At 37.8% G+C, this 18,999-nt stretch overlaps 1 pseudogene; it reads right to left on the reverse strand.

Moving 5' to 3' along the window:
* Positions 1-774: 774 nt before the first annotated feature.
* On the reverse strand, positions 775-18,784 carry LOC143657953 (double-stranded RNA-binding protein Staufen homolog 2-like; annotated as a pseudogene).
* Positions 18,785-18,999: the final 215 nt, after the last annotated feature.

The following is an 18,999-nucleotide window of genomic DNA, read 5'->3' on the forward strand; positions in this document are numbered from 1 at the left end:
GGGAAGCCAGTACTAAATACTAATACCAAATGCCTGAAGGCATTTTTGTTTGTGGAAGACAGAATAATGCACTCAATCAAGTTCAACCAGAAGACAGAAAAGAACAGAGAATTAAAATGTTAAAGCAAAGAAGAAGAAGAAAAATAAAAAGGAGAAGGAAAGTGAAGGAAACCCAGAAAGCAAAGGAATTACTGGATAGCCTGAAAATACCAGAAAGTGAGGCATGTGCATTGTTCGTTTCTTTCTGTCTTCTGTGTACCCAATAATTTATAATGTAAGTGGCATGTGGACCATGCTAGAAAGCAAGAATAAACCTTCTGATGGATAGAGAGGGAGGAGTTGTGTTGCTTCCCTGTTGAAACGGAGCTCGAAGATATTAAGGAATGATGAGAAAGAAAGGAAGAAAGAAAGAAAGAAAGGCACAGATGGGCTCAGGGGTCTGAAGCTTGAGTTTAATTCAGACAGACTTCAGACAATTTTATTCTTAACCAAATCCTGGTTATATACCACAGGATGACAATAGGCATGCATGCATTTCCTGAGGGAACAAAGTTCTTATCTTTCAGTGTTCTTCCTTCTTACTTAAAATAATCATTTGGGGTAAACAAACATTCTCTTCCTCCCAGACTGCTCTACATAACAATCTCCACAGTTTACTGCCACCATCCTGAGGCCAGCTGCTTCCAACAAATTCTTCAGGTCTTGTTTTAACACTTGGCTCCTACAGAGTTGGGGATGGGGCTGAGGTGCTTTGTTGTTGTTTTTACTTTTAATTCATACCTGAAAGTTTTGAATCCTTGCTAAATATTCTGGTTGTTTTTGAAGGCTGTATTGGAGAACAAGAGCGAGTAGGAAAACTTCCTTTTAAACCTATGGCTTTGACTATAGGAGATGTTCCATTCATAATGAGTTCCCTGGCAATTGTAGCTGAACTATTTGATGTGGGAGATATACTGAAGAAAGAGCTTGAAAGTTGGTTCATATCGTTGGGTGACAGCCTAGAGTATTGCTAGAGATTACTTTGTGGTGACTGCCTTCCATTTCTCGATAAACATCAGGAGACAAAGACTTTTGGGGGGAGTGTTATTGGGTGGTTCGGGAAACCTAGCCTTTGGACCACTCCATCCTTTGTTTTACCCTGTCCTGTCAAGTTGCTCTTGAACGTTAGTGGATACTTTGTAACCAAGTTGTAAAGCATTACTTCTACAGTATTTTTTTTTAAGCTTTCTTTTAATTAGGTCCTGTTCCAGCATCAATTGCCTACTTTGACCTGTATCACAAATTCTTGACATCAAAGCATTCCTCTTTCTTTTTTTATACTTAGACTGTAAAGAAGGATTTTATAAAACTTAACAGTAGCTAACTTTTCTTATGTAAAGAAGGATTGTAAAGAAAAGAGTTATGGGCCCCATCAGGCTAAGAAAAACAACCCGGAACTTCCCAGGGGCGGTTATCTGCTGCCTTTGTTATGCAAGGTTTTCTGCTGCCTTGGTTATGCAAGGTTGTAACTGCTGGAGGAAGTTTATCTAAGAATGCAACTGAGAAGGTTGAGTAAGGGAGTTTTGCTCGAGACAGCTGCTTCTTGCATGAAGCAGCTCCCATGACTCATGCGCGAAAAATGTTTGTTATCTGCTTCTTGCAAAATGTTTGTTATCTACTTCTTGCAAAATGTTCGTTATCTACTTCCTGCATAAAGCAGAACCTGTAACTCATGTTCAACCCTCAAACCCCACCCCCTTATCCTGGCCCTCAAAAAGCTTCCCAAAACCCAGGCTCGGGGCTCTCTGTTCCTGCGTGTTCAGTGAGCCCCACACATGTGTGGTAAATTAACCCCTTGCATGTTGCATGAGAGAACGTCTCTTGGAGTCCTCCTTTGCATGGCAAAACTCTTGAATTCTTACAAGACAACTTTATTTAAATGGAAAGTGATGCATTTAAAGTTTCAACTTCAGCCCAATTTGCAGGGTTCCCAATATTAACTTAGGTTTGATCTGAAAAACAGCCAATGAGGAGAGTGGAGAATGGAACACACATTGTCTACAACGTACTCAAGACTATTAATGGTATCTTGTTTTTTTATCATCACAATTGACTTTTTTTTCTTTTCTGTGAAAAAATAACATACATACAAAAAAAAGCAATATATTACAAAGCACAGCAACAATTAGTTGTAGAACAGATTTCAGAGCTTGGTATGGGTTATAGTTCCACAGTTTTATTTCTAACTGCTCTAAGATACTGGAGAGAAAAAGAAATATCAATCTAATGATTCAGCAATTATATTTGTTTGTTAAACCCTACCTTCTCTATATAATTCCATCTTCACCTTTTTTCTTTCTCCCGATATTTAAGGGTATTTGGACTATGCACATTATAACTTTTTCATGTTGGAAGGGGCTGTTGATAATATGGAATGGGGGATGAAATTAGTTGATGTTCTGGAGAGGCTGGGCCCTCTGCATTTCAGGATTTATCCGTCCAGGCACCCATCTGGAGGTTATAGGTTCTGGAAAGTTGCCCTTGTGCATGGAACCTTTGTAGAATCTTATATAACATCCTAGGTGTTCTTTATGGTTGGCAAGAATTGATTTAGTTGGGGTTTGGCAAGTTATGATAGGGAGCAATGTCTAACTGAAGCTTGCATAAGAGTGACCTCCAGAGTAGCCTCTCAACTCTATTTAAACTCTCTCAGTCACTGATACCTTATTTTTACACTTCTTTTCCCCCTTTTGGTCCATATACCATTGTTGATCCCATGGTGCCAGGGCCAGGCTCATCCCTGGAGGTTATCTCCCACATCGACAGGGAGACTTTCACCCCTGGGTGTCAGGTTCCACATAGCGGGGAGGGCAATGATTTCACTTGAAGAATTGGGCTTAGAGAGAGAGAGAAGCCACATCTGAGCAACAAAAGAGGTTCTCCAAAAGTACCTCTTAGGCATACCTATGGGTAGCCTAAGCTTCTCCACTACATACATAAGCTTCATAAGAGCAAGCCTCAAGATCATGGGCTTGGCCTATTGATTTGGGTTTCCCTAATCAATAGGCCAAGACAGTACCAGGGAGTTCCCCGGTGATAAAGTTTAATAGTTCCATATTTTTTTTCTCCCATTCCTCAAGAAATTTTGCTAATACTTTTTGATAATCTGCTTAATATACTCTGGAATGTATCCAGGCATTACATTAAGCTATATAGGATTAAAGGACCTCAATCTTATTCTGGGCCTGTATTTGGATTGTTTAAATGATCTATCAATACAGGTTGAGTTAGATTACGTGCTACAGAAAATTTAGGTTCTGGACAAAATAAACCTTTCTTCCTTTGGTCTCAAAGAGTAGATGGGATCGGGCCAAGATGGCAGCTTAGTGAAGTGTGGGAGTTAGTTCATCCTCCAGAGCAGCTAGTAAATTGCCAGGAACAGTACAGAACAACTGCTGAGGCCACGTCAGTGACTGGACACACAGCATAGCCCAGTCTGGACCAGCTGGACCGGCTGCAAGCCCACCCAGAACTATGAGTTCTCCAAACCCTGGCGGTCAGTGCCCCTCCCCCCACAGGCTGCTTCTCAGAGGGGAAAGGAAAGAGACTTTACCAGTGGCAGGGGCTGAGCACAACCAAGCTCCAATTGTGGAATTAATTAACAAATTCTGACTACTAAAAATAGGTCCCTAGCTCAGCTGAACCTTCAGTCAAAGCAGAGGTTGCTGGTTTTTGCCCCTAGCTCAGAGGGGGCAGGACTGAAGGAAAAAGAAAAAAGAAAAAAAAAAAAGAGGTTTTTTTTGGATCAGATACCACGTAATACTTGAAAGGGTCTGGGCCCTGAATGACAGGAGGGGGCACATAGGACCTGAAGATACACAAAGCAGCATACCAACTTAAGCTCTTGATTGGCAAACACAAGGAACTGGGGTCCTGCTCTGAAAAGGATTTTTCTTTTTCTTTTTTGGTGGCTGTGTTTCTACAGCTAGATCGCTCTTTTTTAAAATTTATTTATTAATTAAAAAAATTAAGAACAAACAAACAAAAACATTAACATATAATTCTGTTTTACATATATAGTCAGTAATTCTCAATATCATCGCATAGTTGCATATTCATCATTTCTTAGAACATTTGCATCAACTCAGAAAAAGAAATAAAAAGACAACAGGGAAAGAAATAAAACAATAACAGAAAAAAAAAAGATTATACATACCATACCCCTTAGCCCTCACTTTCATTTATCACTAGCATTTAAATAAACAAATGTTTATTTAAACATTTGTTCCCCCATTCCTTATTTTTTAAATTTATTTATTGATTAAAAAAATTAACAAACCAAATAAAACATCAACATATATAATCAGTAATTCAAAATATCATGACTTAGTTGCATATTCATCATTTCTTAGAACATTTGCATTAATTCAGAAAAAGAAATAAAAAGACAGTAGAAAAAGAAATAAAATGAACACAGGAAAGAAAAAAAAAGATTATACCTACCATACCCCTTACCCCTCACTTTCATTGATCACTACAGCTAGATTACTCTTTGGATACAGCTGCAGGGCTTCTAGGCTCCAACTGCCCCAGTCATAGGCAGAATTAAGCTTGTATGAGTGTTTGTCTGGAGACTGTTCCTTCTGCAGGAGAGGAGTGGGGCCCAGCTCAGGTGGATTCCCTCCCTCAAGGAATTCAAACCCCAGGGTCTGGAAAAGTGAAGTGATTAAAACCAACCTACAACCTCTCCTCTATCTCAACCACACCCCCAGAAGGGAGAGTCTGCTGAAGTTAAAGGTACTGCATCACCTTATGCTGGTGGAACCTGCAGGCAGAAAAGCAGCACATATTGGGCAGGATAGGAAAAATACAGAGTCCAGAGGCTTCATAGGAAAGCCTTTCAATCTGCTGAGTCTCACCCAAGGGAAAACTGATGCGGGTAAGTCTTTCCTCCTGAGAGGAGGCAAGTTTGGTCTGGGAAAATCTGGCTGTCTATAAAATTGGTTGGCAATTTTTCTCTTTCAATAACTTAAATATATCATCCCACTGTGTTCTCACCTCCATGATTTCTGCTGAGAAATTTATGCATATTGGGCTTCCCTTGTATGGGATGGCTTGCTTTTCTCTTGATTCTTAGGTCTATAATACCTAAGTAGACCCTCCTAATGGGGGGGAGGGGTACATTTTAATTGCCCTAAAGTACGTTTTGTTTTCTTTTTCTTGCTTTCACTGTTCTGTTTTACTTTCCTTTTCAGAAGAAAGATGTACGCTTAGCTTCAGCCTCCAAACTAAGGTATTGGTCAGACTTTTCTTCTACTCATTCTGTTTCATCACTTTTTAAAAGAGAAGAGACAGGAAGGCAGAAAAACCACAAATATTGAGTATATATTGAGTAAAAATTTCCCAACTCTTATGAAAGACTTAAAATTACAGATCCAAGGAGTGCAGTGGACCCCAAACGGAATAGATCCAAATAGACATACTCCAAGACACTTACTAATCAGAACATCAGATATCAAAGAGAAAGAGAGAATCTTGAAAGCATCAAGAGAAAAGCAAGCCATCCCATACAAGGGAAGCCCAATATGCATAGATTTCTCAGCAGAAACCATGGAGGTGAGAAGACAGTGGGATGATATATTTAAGTTATTGAAAGAGAAAAATTTCCAACCAAGAATTCTACATCCAGAAAAATTGTCCTTCAAAAATGAGGGAGAAATTGAAACATTTTCAGGCAAAAAAATCAAAGGGAATTTGTGACCAAGAGATTGGCTCTGCAAGAAATGCTAAAGGGAACACTAGAGACACATAGGAAAAGAATGAGAGAGAGGTGTGGAGAAGAGCGTAGAAAGGAAGACTATCAGTAAAGGTAAAAAGAAGAAAAACTAGATATTACATATAAAATCCAATAGGCAAAATGGCAGAAGAAAATACTGCCCATACAGTAATAACACTAAATATTAATGATTTAACTCCCCAATCAAAAGACATAGACTGGCAGAATGGATTAATAAACAGGACCCATCTAAATGCCGTCTACAGGAAACAAATCTTAGACCCAAGGATAAACAAAGGTTGAAAGTGAAAGGTTGGGAAAAGATATTTCATGAAAATAACAATCAGAAAACAGCAGTAGTAGCTATACTAATGTCCAACTAATTAGTCTTCAAATGTAAAACAGTTAAAAGAGACAAAGAAAGACACTATGTATTAATAAAAGGAACAATTCAATAAAAAGACATAGCAATCATAAATATTGATGCACCAAGCCAGAGTGCTCCAAAATACATGAGGCAAACACTGGAAACACTGAAAAGAGAAATAGACACATCTACGATTGTTCTAGTTTGCTAGCTGCCAGAATGCAACACACCAGAGATGGATTGGCTTTTAATAAAAGGGGATTTATTTTGTTAGTTCTTCAGAGGAAAGGCAGCTAACTTTCCAGTGAGGTTCTTTCTTATGTGGAAGGCCCAGGATGGTCTCTGCTGGTCTTCTCTCCAGGCCCCTGGGTTCCAACAACTTTCCCCAGGGTGACTTCTTTCTGCATCTCCAAAGGCCAGGGCTGAGCTGCAAGTGCTGAGACGAGGAATGCCGAGCTGCTTAGCTGTGCTACATTGTGTTCTCTCATTTAAGCACCAGCCAATTAAGTCAAACATCACTTATTGCAGCAGACAGGCCTCCTAGCCAACTGTAGATGTAATTGGCAACAGATGATATTCATGTACAGTTGGCTTATGTACGCAGCAACAAGACTAGGTATGCTCACCTGGCCAAGTTGACAACTGAATCTAACTAACACAACCATAATAGTTGGAGACTTCAATTCCCCACTCCCATCAATGGTTAGAACATCTAGACAGAGTATCAATAAAGAAACAGAGAATTTGAATAATACAATAAATGAGCTAGGCTTAACAGACATTTATAGAACATAACACCCACAACAGCAGGATACACCTTTTTCTCAAGTGTTCATGGATCATTCTCAAGGATAGGCCATATGCTGGTTCACAAAGCAAGTCTCAATAAATTTAAAAGGTTGAAATCATACAAAACACTTTCTCAGATCATAAAGGAATGAAGTTAGAAATCAATAATAGGTAGAGTGCCAGGAAGTTTACAAATATATGGAGGCTCAATGACACACTTTTAAAAAAACAGTGGTTCAAGGAAGAAATTACAAGAGAAATCAGTAACTATCTTGAGGCAAATGAAAATGAAAATACAATGTATCAAAATTTATGGGATGTAGCAAAGGCAGTGCTACGAGGGAAATTTATTGCCCTAAATGCCTATATCAAAAAAGAATAAAGAGCAAAAATTGAGCAATTAATTGTTCACTTGGAGGACCTAGAGAAAGAACTGCAAACTAATCCCAAAGCAAGCAAAAAGAAAGAAATAATGAAGATTAGAGCAGAAATAAATGAAATTGAGACCATGAAAGCAATTGGGAAAATCAACAAAACCAGAAGTTAGTTCTATGAGAAAATCAATAAGATGATGGACCCTTAGCAATGTTGACAAAAAGAAGAGAGAGGATGCAAATAAATAAAATCAGAAATGGAAGAGGAGACATGCCTACTGACCCTGCAGAAATAAAGTAAGTAACGAGAGGATACTGTGAACAACTTTGTGCTAATAAACTATATAATGTAGATGAAATGGACAACTTCCTAGAAAGGCATGAGCAACTGACATTGACTCAAGAAGAAATAGACGACCTCAACAAACCAATCACAAGTAAAGAAATTGAATCAGTCATCAAGAAGCTCCCCAAAAAGAAAAGTCCAGGACCAGATGGCTTCACATGTGAATTCTACTAAACATTCAAGAAAGATTAGTACCAATCCTGCTCAAACTCTTCAAAAAAATTGAAGAGGAGTGAAAGCTACCTAACTCATTCTATGAAGTCAATATCACTTCATACCAAAGCCAGACAAAGGTTTTACAAGAAAAGAAAACTACAGACCAACCTCTCTAATGAATATGGATGAAAAAATCCTCAAGAAAATTCTTGCAAATCCCAAATCCAGCAGCACACTAAAAGAATTATACACTGTAACCAAGTATAATTCATCCCAGGTATGCAAGGATGGTTCAACATAAGAAAATCAATTACTGTAATACACCATATCAACAAATCAAAGCATTAAAACCACATGATCATCTCAATTGATGCAGAAAAGGTATTTGACAAAATTCAACATCCTTTCCTGTAGAAAACACTTCAAAGAATAGGAATAGAAGGGAATTTCCTCAACATGATAAAGGGAATATATGAAAAACCCACAGCCAAGATCATCCTCAATGGGGAAAAACTGAAAACTTTCCCCCTAAGATCAGGAACAAGACAAGGATGTCCACTATCACCATTATTATTCAACATTGTGTTGGAAGTTCTAGCCAGAGCAATTAGACAAGAAAAAGAAATACAAGACATCAAAATTGGAAAAGAAGAAGTAAAACTCTATCTGTTTGTAGATGATATTATACTATATGCGAAAACCCCAGAAAATCCATAGCAAAACTACTAGAGCTAATAAATGAGTACAGTAAAGTGGCAGGTTACAAGATCAACACTCAAAAATCTGTTGTGTTTCTATATACTAGTAATGAACAATCTGAGGAGGAAATCAAGAAAAATATTCCATTTACAATTGCAACCAGAAGAATAAAATATTTAGGAATAAATTTAACTAAAGAGATAAAAGACCTATTCAAAGAAAACTATAAGAAATTGTTAAAAGAAATCACAGAAGACCTAAATAAATGGAAGGGCATCCCATGTTCATGGATTGGAAGACCAAATATAGTTAAGATGTCAATTCTACCTAAATTGATTTACAGATTCAATGCAATACCAATTAAAACCCCAAAAACTTACTTTTCAGAAATAGAAAAACCAACAACCAAATTTATCTGGAAGGGCAGGGTGCCCTGAATAGCTTAAAGTATCCTGAGAAAGAAAAATGAAGTCGGAGGTCTCACACTACCTGACTTTAGGGCGTAATACAAAGCTACAGTGCTCAAAACAGCATGTACTAGCAAAAAGATAGATATACTGACCAATAGAACTGAATAGAGGGTTCAGATATAGACTCTCTCATTTATGGACAATTGATCTTTGATAAGTCAGTCAAGCCAACTCACCTGGGGCAGAACAGTCTCTTTAATAAATGGTACCTAGAGAACTGGATATCCACATGCAGAAGAATGAAAGAGGATCCATATCTCATACCCTATACAAAAATTAACTCAAAATGGATCAAAGACCTAAACATTAGATCTAAGACCATAAAACTTTTAGAAGAAAATGCAGGGAAATATCTTATAAATCTTATAATAGGAGGCAGTTTCCTAGACCTTACACCCAAAGCACGAGCATTGAGGAAATAAATAAATAAATGGGAACTCCTCAAAATTAAACACTTTTGTGCATCAAAGAACTTTGTCAAGAAAGTAAAAAGATAGCTTGCACAATGGGAGACAATATTTGGAAATGATATATCAGATAAATGTCTAGTATCCAGAATATATAAAGAGATTGTTCAACTCAACAACAAAAAAGACAGACAACCCAATTATAAAATGGACAAAAGACATGAACAGACACTGCTCAGAAGAGGAAATACAAATGGCTAAAAGGCACATGAAAAGATGCTCAACTTCCCTGGCTATTAGGGAAATGCAAATCAAAACCACAATGAGATATCTTCTCACACCCACGAGGATGGCCGTTATCAATAAAACAGAAAACGACAAGTGCTGAAGAGGATGTGGAGAAAGAGGCACACTTATCCACTATTGGTTGGAACGTCAAATAGTCCAACTGCTGTGGAAGGCAGTCTGGCAGTTCCTCAGGAAGCTAAGTATAGAGTTGCCATATGACCCGGCAATACCATTCATTGCTAGTTATCTACTCAGAGGACACGAGGGCAATGACGCAAATGGACATTTGCACACCAATGTTTATAGCAGCATTATTTACAATTGCCAAGAGACAGAAACAGCCTAAATGTCCATCAACAGAGGAGTGGCTAAACAAGCTGTGGTATATACATACAATGGAATATTATGCAGCTGTAAGACAGAATAAAGTTATGAAGTATGTAACAACATGGATGGGCCTTAAGGACATTATGCTGAGTGAGATTAGCCAGAAACATAAGGACAGATACTGTATGGTCTCACTGATATGAACTTATATTAGTGAATGAATTTGGAAAACTTCAGTTGGTAACAGAGACCATCAAGCAATAGAAATAGGGTAGATAGTGGGTAACTGGAGCTAAAGGAATACAGATTGTGCAACAGGATTGATTGTAAAAATTCAGAAATGGATAGCACAACATTACATAACTGTAATACAGTAATGTTAGAACACTGAGTGAAGCTGAATGTGAGAATGATAGAGGGAGGAGGCCTGGGGGCACAAAGGAAATCAGAAGGAAAGATAGATGATAAAGACTGAGATGGTATAATCTAGGAATGCCTAGGATGTATAATAGTGATTAAATGTACAAATTTACAAATGTTTTTACATGAGGAAGAACAAAGGAATGTCAATACTGCAGAGTGTTGAAAATGGATGGTAATTCATATTTTAAAACTTTAACTTATGTGTGAGACTAAAGCAAAAATTTTTATTTGATATAAAACTTAGATTTTGACTAGTGCATTTCCTAATATAACTTATATGGACAGCTTAATTGAACACTGTAGTACATGGAACCTTGAGTAGGGCTTGAGATTTTGTAGGTTTGTCCAGAGTGATGCCACAATAAATCCCAGAGTGATTTGAACAGTGAATAAAAAAGTATTTGCAAGGTCCCCTTGGGGGAATGGTGAGAAAGGGGGAAAATTCAACTTCCCCAAGTGGAGAATTCTTGATAATCTTACAAGTAGTGGGTACAACAAAAGCAATAGGCTGAGCCCCCAATCTTGGGGTTTGTTCATATGAAACTTAACCCTGCAAAGGACAGGCTAAGCCTACTTAAAATTAGGCATAAGAGTCACTCTCAAGAGAACCTCTTTCATTGCTCAGATGTGGCCTCTCTTTCTCAGCCAACACAGCAAGCAAACTTACTGCCCTTCCTCTCTCTACAAGGGACATGACTCCTGGGGGTTTGGACCTTCCTGGCAATGTGAGACAGAAATCCTAGATAAGCTGGGTCTCAGAAGCAAGGGTTTGAGAAAGCCTTCTCAACTGAAGGGGGAAGAGAGAAATGAGACAAAATAAAGTGTCAATGGCTGAAAGATTCCAAACAGCATTGAGAGGTTATCCTGGAGGTTATACTTAGGCATAATATAGATATCACCTTTTCAGTTAAGGCATAATCGAGAGGCTGGAGGGAACTGCCTGAAAATGTAGAGCAGTGTTCCAGTAGCCATGTTTCTTGTAAGTGATTGTATAAGATATAGCTTTTCAATATGACTGTGTGATTGTGAAAACCTTGTGTCTGGTGCTCCTTTTATCTACCTTATCAAGCGATGAGTAAAACATATGGATTAAAAATAAGTAAATAATAGGGGGAACAAGTGTTAAAAAACTTAGTAGATTGAAATGCTAGTGATCAATGAAATGGAGTGGTGAGGGGTATGGTATGTATGAAATTTTTCTGTTTTCTTTTTATTTCTTTTTCTGAATTGATGCAAATGTTCTAAGAAATGATCATGATGATGAATACGCAACTATGTGATGATATTGTGAGTTACTGATTATATATGAAGAACGGAATGATCATATGGTAAGAATGTTTGTGTTTTTATGTTGGTATGTTTAATAAATAAAAATGAATAAATAAATAAAAGAGTAGATGAGGTTCTAAAATATAGGCAATGTCTTCCTTATCCCTGTGTTCTGAATTACCTTAATCCCAACCTGATCAGCTTCATTCTTATCTCTAAATACATATATAAAACAGCCTCTCAAAGTACAGAAGTAAAAATTACCACTCCACAATAAATGTGACTGCTATAACAGCTTACAATCTATGCCCCTGTTTTCTTATAAGTATTTTCTAAATGAGACCATGCAACATTTGCTCTTTTGTTTCTGGCTTATTTTGCTTTACCAAATGTCATTCACAATGTTGCATTATGAATGCATCATAACTTCATTCCTTTTTGTAGCAGCACAATATTCAATCATATGTATATCCCATCGTTCACCAATGTACTTCTCAGTGCATTCTTCATTTGGACATCATGTATAATATCCAAAGTTAGCAGTCCATTAACACTCAATTTTAGATACTTTCATTGTTCCCAAGAGAAAGATAAATACCCTCACTCCATAGAAAATCTAAGCCTTCCCTTAATTCTTGTCCCTCCCCCCATTATTTACCCCTGGTTTTGCTGTGGTATAGTTGATGTTTTCCTGTTAAACATAGACAATAGCATGCAATAGCAATTTCCCCCCTATACCCTGAACTTATACACTCTTTGTACAAGAATCATACCCTTGCAAAAGTTCATGCAATAACCTATTTATATTTTTAGTGTAAAGCAGTGGGATACATGGGTCTATATAACTCCTTTCAATCATGTTCACCTTCAATATAATAATATTACTTATAGACCTACTAATGAACTGCTTTCATTTCTATCTATTCCCTTACATTTAAGTTCAACCTCATTTGCTAATCATTCACCCATCTCTAGCTTCTGTGTATCTCTAGGTCCCCTGTATTCTGTATCATAAGCCTCTGATTTTACCTTTACTATGATCATAAAAGTGGAATCTTGCAGTATCTCTCTTTTTGTGTCAGGCTTATGTCACTCAGCATTATGTCCTCAAGTCTTATCCATCTTGTCATGTGATTCAGGACTTCATTTCATCTTACTGCTTCAAAATATTTCATCATATGTATATACCACATTTTGCTAATCCACTTGTCTGTTGATAGGCACTTGGAATATTTCCACCTTTTGGTGATTGTGAATAATGCTGCTATGAATATCAGTGTACAAATGTACACTGTAGTGGTATTTATACTCTGTACAAATATACAGAGTAGTGGTATTGCCGGGTCATAGAGCAACTTGATATTTAGTTTCCTAAGGAACCACCAAACTGTCTCCTATAGTGGCTGTAACATTATACATTTCCCCCAGCAATGCATAATTGTCCCAGTTTCTCCATATCATCTCCAACATTTGTAGTTTCCTGTTTGTTTAATAGCAGCCATTCTTATAGGTGTGAGGTGGTATCTCATTGTAGTCTTGAGCTGCATTTCCCTTATAGCTAAAGAAAATGAGCATCTCTTCATGTGCTTTTGAGCCATGTTTATTTGCTTTTCAGAAAAATGCCTATTCATATTTTTAGCCCATTTTATAATTGGGTTGTTTATTCTTTTGTTGAGTTGTATGATTTCTTTATGTATACAGAATATCAAACGTTTATCCGATATGAGATTTCCAAATATTCTCCCATTGAGTTTGCTGCCTCTTCATCTTTTTCACAAAATCTTTTGAGGCATGAAAACATTTGATTTTGAAGAGTTCCCATTTATCTATTCTTTTGTTTGTGCTTTGGGTATAAAGTTTAGGAAGCTACCTCCCATTACTACGTCTTGAAGATATTGCCCTACATTTTCTTCCAGGAGCTTTAGAATACTGATTCTTATATTTAGGTGTTTGATCAACTTTGAATTAATTTTTGTGTAGGGTGTAAGATAGGGGTCATTTTTCATTCTTTTGGCTATTGATATCCAGTTCTCCCATGCCCATTTATTGAAAAGGCTATTTTTTTCCAGTTGAGTGGATTTGGGGGCCTTGTCGAAGATCAGTTGACCATAATGTTTTAAAATGGTGGTCTATTTCTGCACTCTTGATTCGACTCCATCGGTCAATACTTCTTTCTTTGTGCCAATATCATGCTGTTTTTCTTTCTTTCTTTCTTTCTTTTTTTTTTTTAGCTTTTTTATTATATGGTATAAACATATATACAAAGCAAAGAAATAAAAAAGCAATAGTTTTCAAAGCACTTTTCAACAAGTAGTTACAGGAGAGATCCCAGAGTTTGTCATGGGCTACCATACAATCCTCTCAGATTTTTCCTTCTAGCTGTTCCAGAAGATAGGAGGCTAGAGGGCTTAAATATTTTTTTTTGTCACAATCGCCTTTTTTCTTTCTGTTTTGTGAAAAAATATATATATACAAAAAAGTAGTAAGTTTCAAATCACAGCACCAAATTTAGTTGTAGAACAGATTTCAGAGTTTGACATGGGTCACAATTCAACAATTTTAGGTTTTTACTTCTAGCTGCTCTAAGATACCAGAGACTAAAAGAGTTATCAATATAATGATTCAGAATTCATATTCATTTGTTAAATCCTATCTTCTCTGTATAACTCTACCACCACCTTTGATCTTTCTATCCTTCTCTTTTGGGGTGTTTGGGCTATGCCCATTCTAACTTTTTTATGTTGGAAGGATCTGTCACTAATATGGGATAGGGAGATGGAACTATCTGATGTTCTGGAGAGGCTGGGCCTTCTAGGTTTCAGTACTTAGCATGCTGGTTTTTGTTTGTTTGCTTGTTTTTGTTTTGTATGCTGTGTGGCGGGGATCACATTTCATTCTTTTTCCATGTGAGTATCCTATTATTGCAGCATCATTTGTTGAATGTTTGTTTGTATGTTTGCTTGTTTTGGGGAAGTTCATGGACTGGGAATTGAACCTGGGTCTCCTGCCAGTAGCATGTTATTTTGACCACTGTGGCTTTATAATAAGTTTTAAAATCTGGAAATATTAATCCTCCCACCTCATTCTTCTTAAGAATGCTTTTAGCTATTCAGGATCTCTTTCCCTTCCAGATGAATTTGGTAACTAGCTTTTCCAAGTCTTCAAAGTAGGTTGTTGGAATTTTGATTGGTACTGCATTGAATTTGTAGATCAGTTTAGGTAGAACTGACATCTTAACTGCATTTAGCCTTCTCATCTAAGAACAGAGAATGTCTTTTTACTTATTTAGACCTTTGATTTCTTTTAGCAATGTTATGTAGTCTTCTGTGTACAAGTCCTTTATGTCCCTAGGTAAATTCATTCCTAGGTACTTGATTCTTTTAGTTGCTATTTTGAATGGATTTTTTTCCTTAATTGACTCTTCAGTTAGGTAATTGCTTGTGTATAGAAACATTGCTGATTTGTGTGTGTGTGTGTGTGTGTGTGTGTGTGTGTGTGTGCTGTATGGTGGGGGTCACATTTCATTCTTTTTCCATGAGTATCCCCTTATTGCAGCACCATATTACTGAATTTTGTTTGGTTTTTCATTTGTTTGTTTGCTTCTTTGGGAAGTGTGTGGCCAGGAATCAAATCCAGGTCTCCTACATGGCAGACAAGAATTCTACCATTGAACTACCCTTGCACTCCCAACATTACTGATTTTTGCACATTAATTTTATATCCCATCACCTTGCGAAATTTGTTTATTACCTCAAGTAAATTTTTTGTAGATTTTTCAGGGTTTTCCTAGTATCAAGTAATCTGTGAATAATCAAAGTTTTACTTTTTCCTTTCCAATTTGGATGCCTTTTATTTCTTTTTCCTGCCTGATTGCTCTAGCCAGAACTTCTAGTACAATGTTGAATAATAGTTGTGACAGTGGGCAGCTGTCTGTCATTCCTGATCTTAGGGGGAAAGCTTTCAGTCTCTCTCCATTGAGTATGATGCTGGCTATGGGTTTGTCATATCTGCCTTTTATCATATTGAGGAAATAACCTTTGATTCCTACCTGTTGAAGTGTTTATCAGAAAAGGATGTTGATTTTTTGTTGAATGCTTTTTCAGTAATTAATGGAGATGACCATGTGATTTTTCTCTTTAAATTTGTTAATGTGTTATTAATTGATTTACTTATGTTGAACCATCCTTGTATTCCTGGTATAAACCACACTTGGTTATGGTGTATATTTCTTTTAATATGTTGTTGGATTGGATTCAATTTACTAGTATTTTATTGAGAATTTTTGTATCTGTGTTCATTAGGGAGATTGGTCTGTTTTTCTTTTCTTATAGCATCTTTACCTGGTTTTGGTATTAAAGTGATGTTAGCATCATAAAATGAGTTAGGTAGTGTCCTTTTTCCCCCAATTTTTGGAAAAGTTTGAGCGGGATTGGTTTTAGTTCTTTTTGGAATATTTGATTAAATTCCCTGGTGAAACCATTTGACCCTAGGTTTTTCTTCTTAGGAAGATTTTTGATGATTGATTGAATTTCTTTACTTGCGATTGGTTTGTTGAGATCTTCTATTTCTCCTGGAAATAGAGAACTTAAACAATTTGATAAATTTCTATTATTGAGTCAGTATAGCTTGTTAGTGTGTTTCCAGGAATTTGTCCATTTCATCTAAGCTGTCTAGTTTGTTGGTGTTTAGTTGTTCATAGTATTCTTTATGATTTTTTTCATTTCTTCAGGGTCTGTGGTAATGACCCTCCTCTCATTTCTGATTTTGTTTATTTGCATCCTCTCTCTCTCCTTTTTTCTTTGTCAGCCTTGCAATTGTCCATAATTTTTATTGATTTTTCTCAAAGAACCAACTTTTGGTTTTATTGATTCTTTTGTTCTTTTTTCTCCCATTCATTTAACTTTGCTTTAAACTTTGCTATTTCTCTTCTTCTATTTGCTTTGGTGTTAGTTTCTCTAGTTCCTCCAGGTGAGCAATTAAGTCCTCAATTTTTCCTCTTTCTTCTTTTTAATATAAGCATTTATTGCAATAAATTTCCCTCTCAGCACAATCTTTGCTCCATCCCATAAGTTCTGATATGTTGTATTCTCAGTTTCATTAATCTCCAGATAGCTACCAATTTCTCTATCAATTTCTTCTTTGACCCACTGGTTGTTTAAAAGTGTGTTGTTTTATTTCCATATATTTGTGAAAGTTCTCATTCTTTGGTAGTTATTGAGATCCAGTTTCATTCCACTGTGATCGGAGAAAGTGCTTTGAATAATTTCAATGTTTTAACATTTATAGAGACCTTCTTTGTTCCCCAGCATATGATCTATGCTGGAGAATATTTCACAGCACTAGAGAAGAATATATCCTGGTATTAAGTGTGTAATGACCTATATATGCCTGTTAGGTCTAATTTATTTATCAAATTGTTTGAATTCTCTATTTCCTGCCTGAATGTGCAGGTCAGTGATTGCCCAGAGCTGGGGTGCATGGCAGGGGTGCACATGTGTGGGTGTGCAGATCTGGGGGTGGGGGGCAAAACGCTAATGTATATATGTGGAGAGCTGGGGATGGGGAGGGCAATGGGGCAGGGTTGCAGGACTCTATGGGCTGGGGCGGGTGAAGACTGGGCATGAAGGTGAGCATCCGCAGCCCTGATGGGCAGGTGACAGCCTGCAGGGGGTGGGGAGGGGGTTGTGGGAGCAAAGGGATGGGTGCAGGTGCAGGTCTTGAGAGGGACAGAGCAAGACTGTGTGCTTATGCAGGAGAGGTGAGTTGGGCTTGAGCAGACGAGCATGCGTGAGCAGAGTGGGGGTGTGGGGCTTGGGCGGGGGCTCTTGGAGTGCAGGGTTGGGGCGGATGACAGTTTTCAGGTGTGTGGGTATGGGGGGAGTCATGAGGTGGGGGTGGTACGTGTGAAGATTGCACATTCAAGGAACACAGCTTGGCTTACTTCCTTGTCCCTGTCTCCCTGTCTGTGCACTCCTGAGGGCTTTGGACTTCTGTTTTGAAAAGGGCACGTTAGGCTATTTGCACTAGCTGGACAGTCTCCAGTTCCCTAGGTCTCAATTCTTCAGCTTTTCCAGCCAGGGTCTCCCTATGTGGTATAGAAGACCCTCCTGGATCTCTTACACCCTGGAATCACCATCCCAGTTGCTTTCCCATCGGTTTTCTAAGAGTTCCTTGGAGCAAGGGTGAACTCGACATATTCTATTCTGCCATCTTCCCAAAACACTGTTCTTTCTGAAAACAAAACATAATCTTGCTCCTTTTCCTTTTTGGCCTGTTGAATTTGAGTAAGGTGGCCAATGGGGTTCATTCCTTGACCATATTCTGGACCAGCTTTTATTTTTGTTTAGTGCATTTCTAAAAAAATAGTTTTAGCTTTCAACCCCAGGCAGAGGTGAAATTCCTTAAAGCTTCTGTAAAATGGTGGTTGCAGCATGCTTCTCAGATAGCTTTTTGCTATTTCCTTCTTCTTATGCAGAGAAATTTCCCACTGATGCCCAAGTAACAAAGCTCTTCATATGTGGTGGTCTACTTTCTTTAATAACCTCAAAATGAACAGGCATATTTCTCCTCAGTACAATTTCAAACACTAAACTGAACTCAGATTTATTTGTGTCTTTGTCATTACCCATTTCTTTTGCTGACTCTCCATTCTGAGGTGGTTTTTCCAGAATAAGTTCACTCTGCAGTGCTTGAAGGACTTTCATTGCAACATTCTGTATAGCAGCCTATCGGGTCTTTCCTTCTCCACAAAGTTCATTATTCCCTAGAGTCAGCTGAATGTAAAAGATCTTAGGCATTAGGCAATGATATCTCTTATTGTACATGTGGCAAAAGTTGTAATTAGCTGTAAAATTGGGAAATGGCTTTGGGTCTAATGGCCTGTAGATGGCAGACTGACCCCTTTCCATACTACCTGGGTTGTTGTTAACATTTATTTTGGGTGGTTTCTGCACTGGTTTAGGAAGCATAGATTTAGACAAAGCTTTATTAGCAACAGCTTGTGGGCCTTCTTTATACTGCTCCCTTCAGATTCCCGTGTCTGGTCACCAAGTCTCACTTGCACTGAGAATATCTGATTTATTTGAAGCATGTTAAGGCAATATTGACCAAATTGCTGTATCACTCATGGCTCCCAAAACTTTCTTGGGCTCTGTGGCTGCCTTCCCCTGTTCTCTAAGAACTGTGAGACCATCCCGTGTCTGCTCCCAGCCCCACTGTTCACCGTAGGGTTTAGCAGATCCTCCACCCTTCCAGATTGAGGAGGGTGGGGAAAAGAGGGGGGGGGGATTCAGTTAGATCTTCTTGGACCTGGATATCAATGCCTTTCAT

This window comes from Tamandua tetradactyla, chromosome 15, assembly GCF_023851605.1.
Source record: "Tamandua tetradactyla isolate mTamTet1 chromosome 15, mTamTet1.pri, whole genome shotgun sequence".
NCBI lineage: Eukaryota > Metazoa > Chordata > Mammalia > Pilosa > Myrmecophagidae > Tamandua > Tamandua tetradactyla.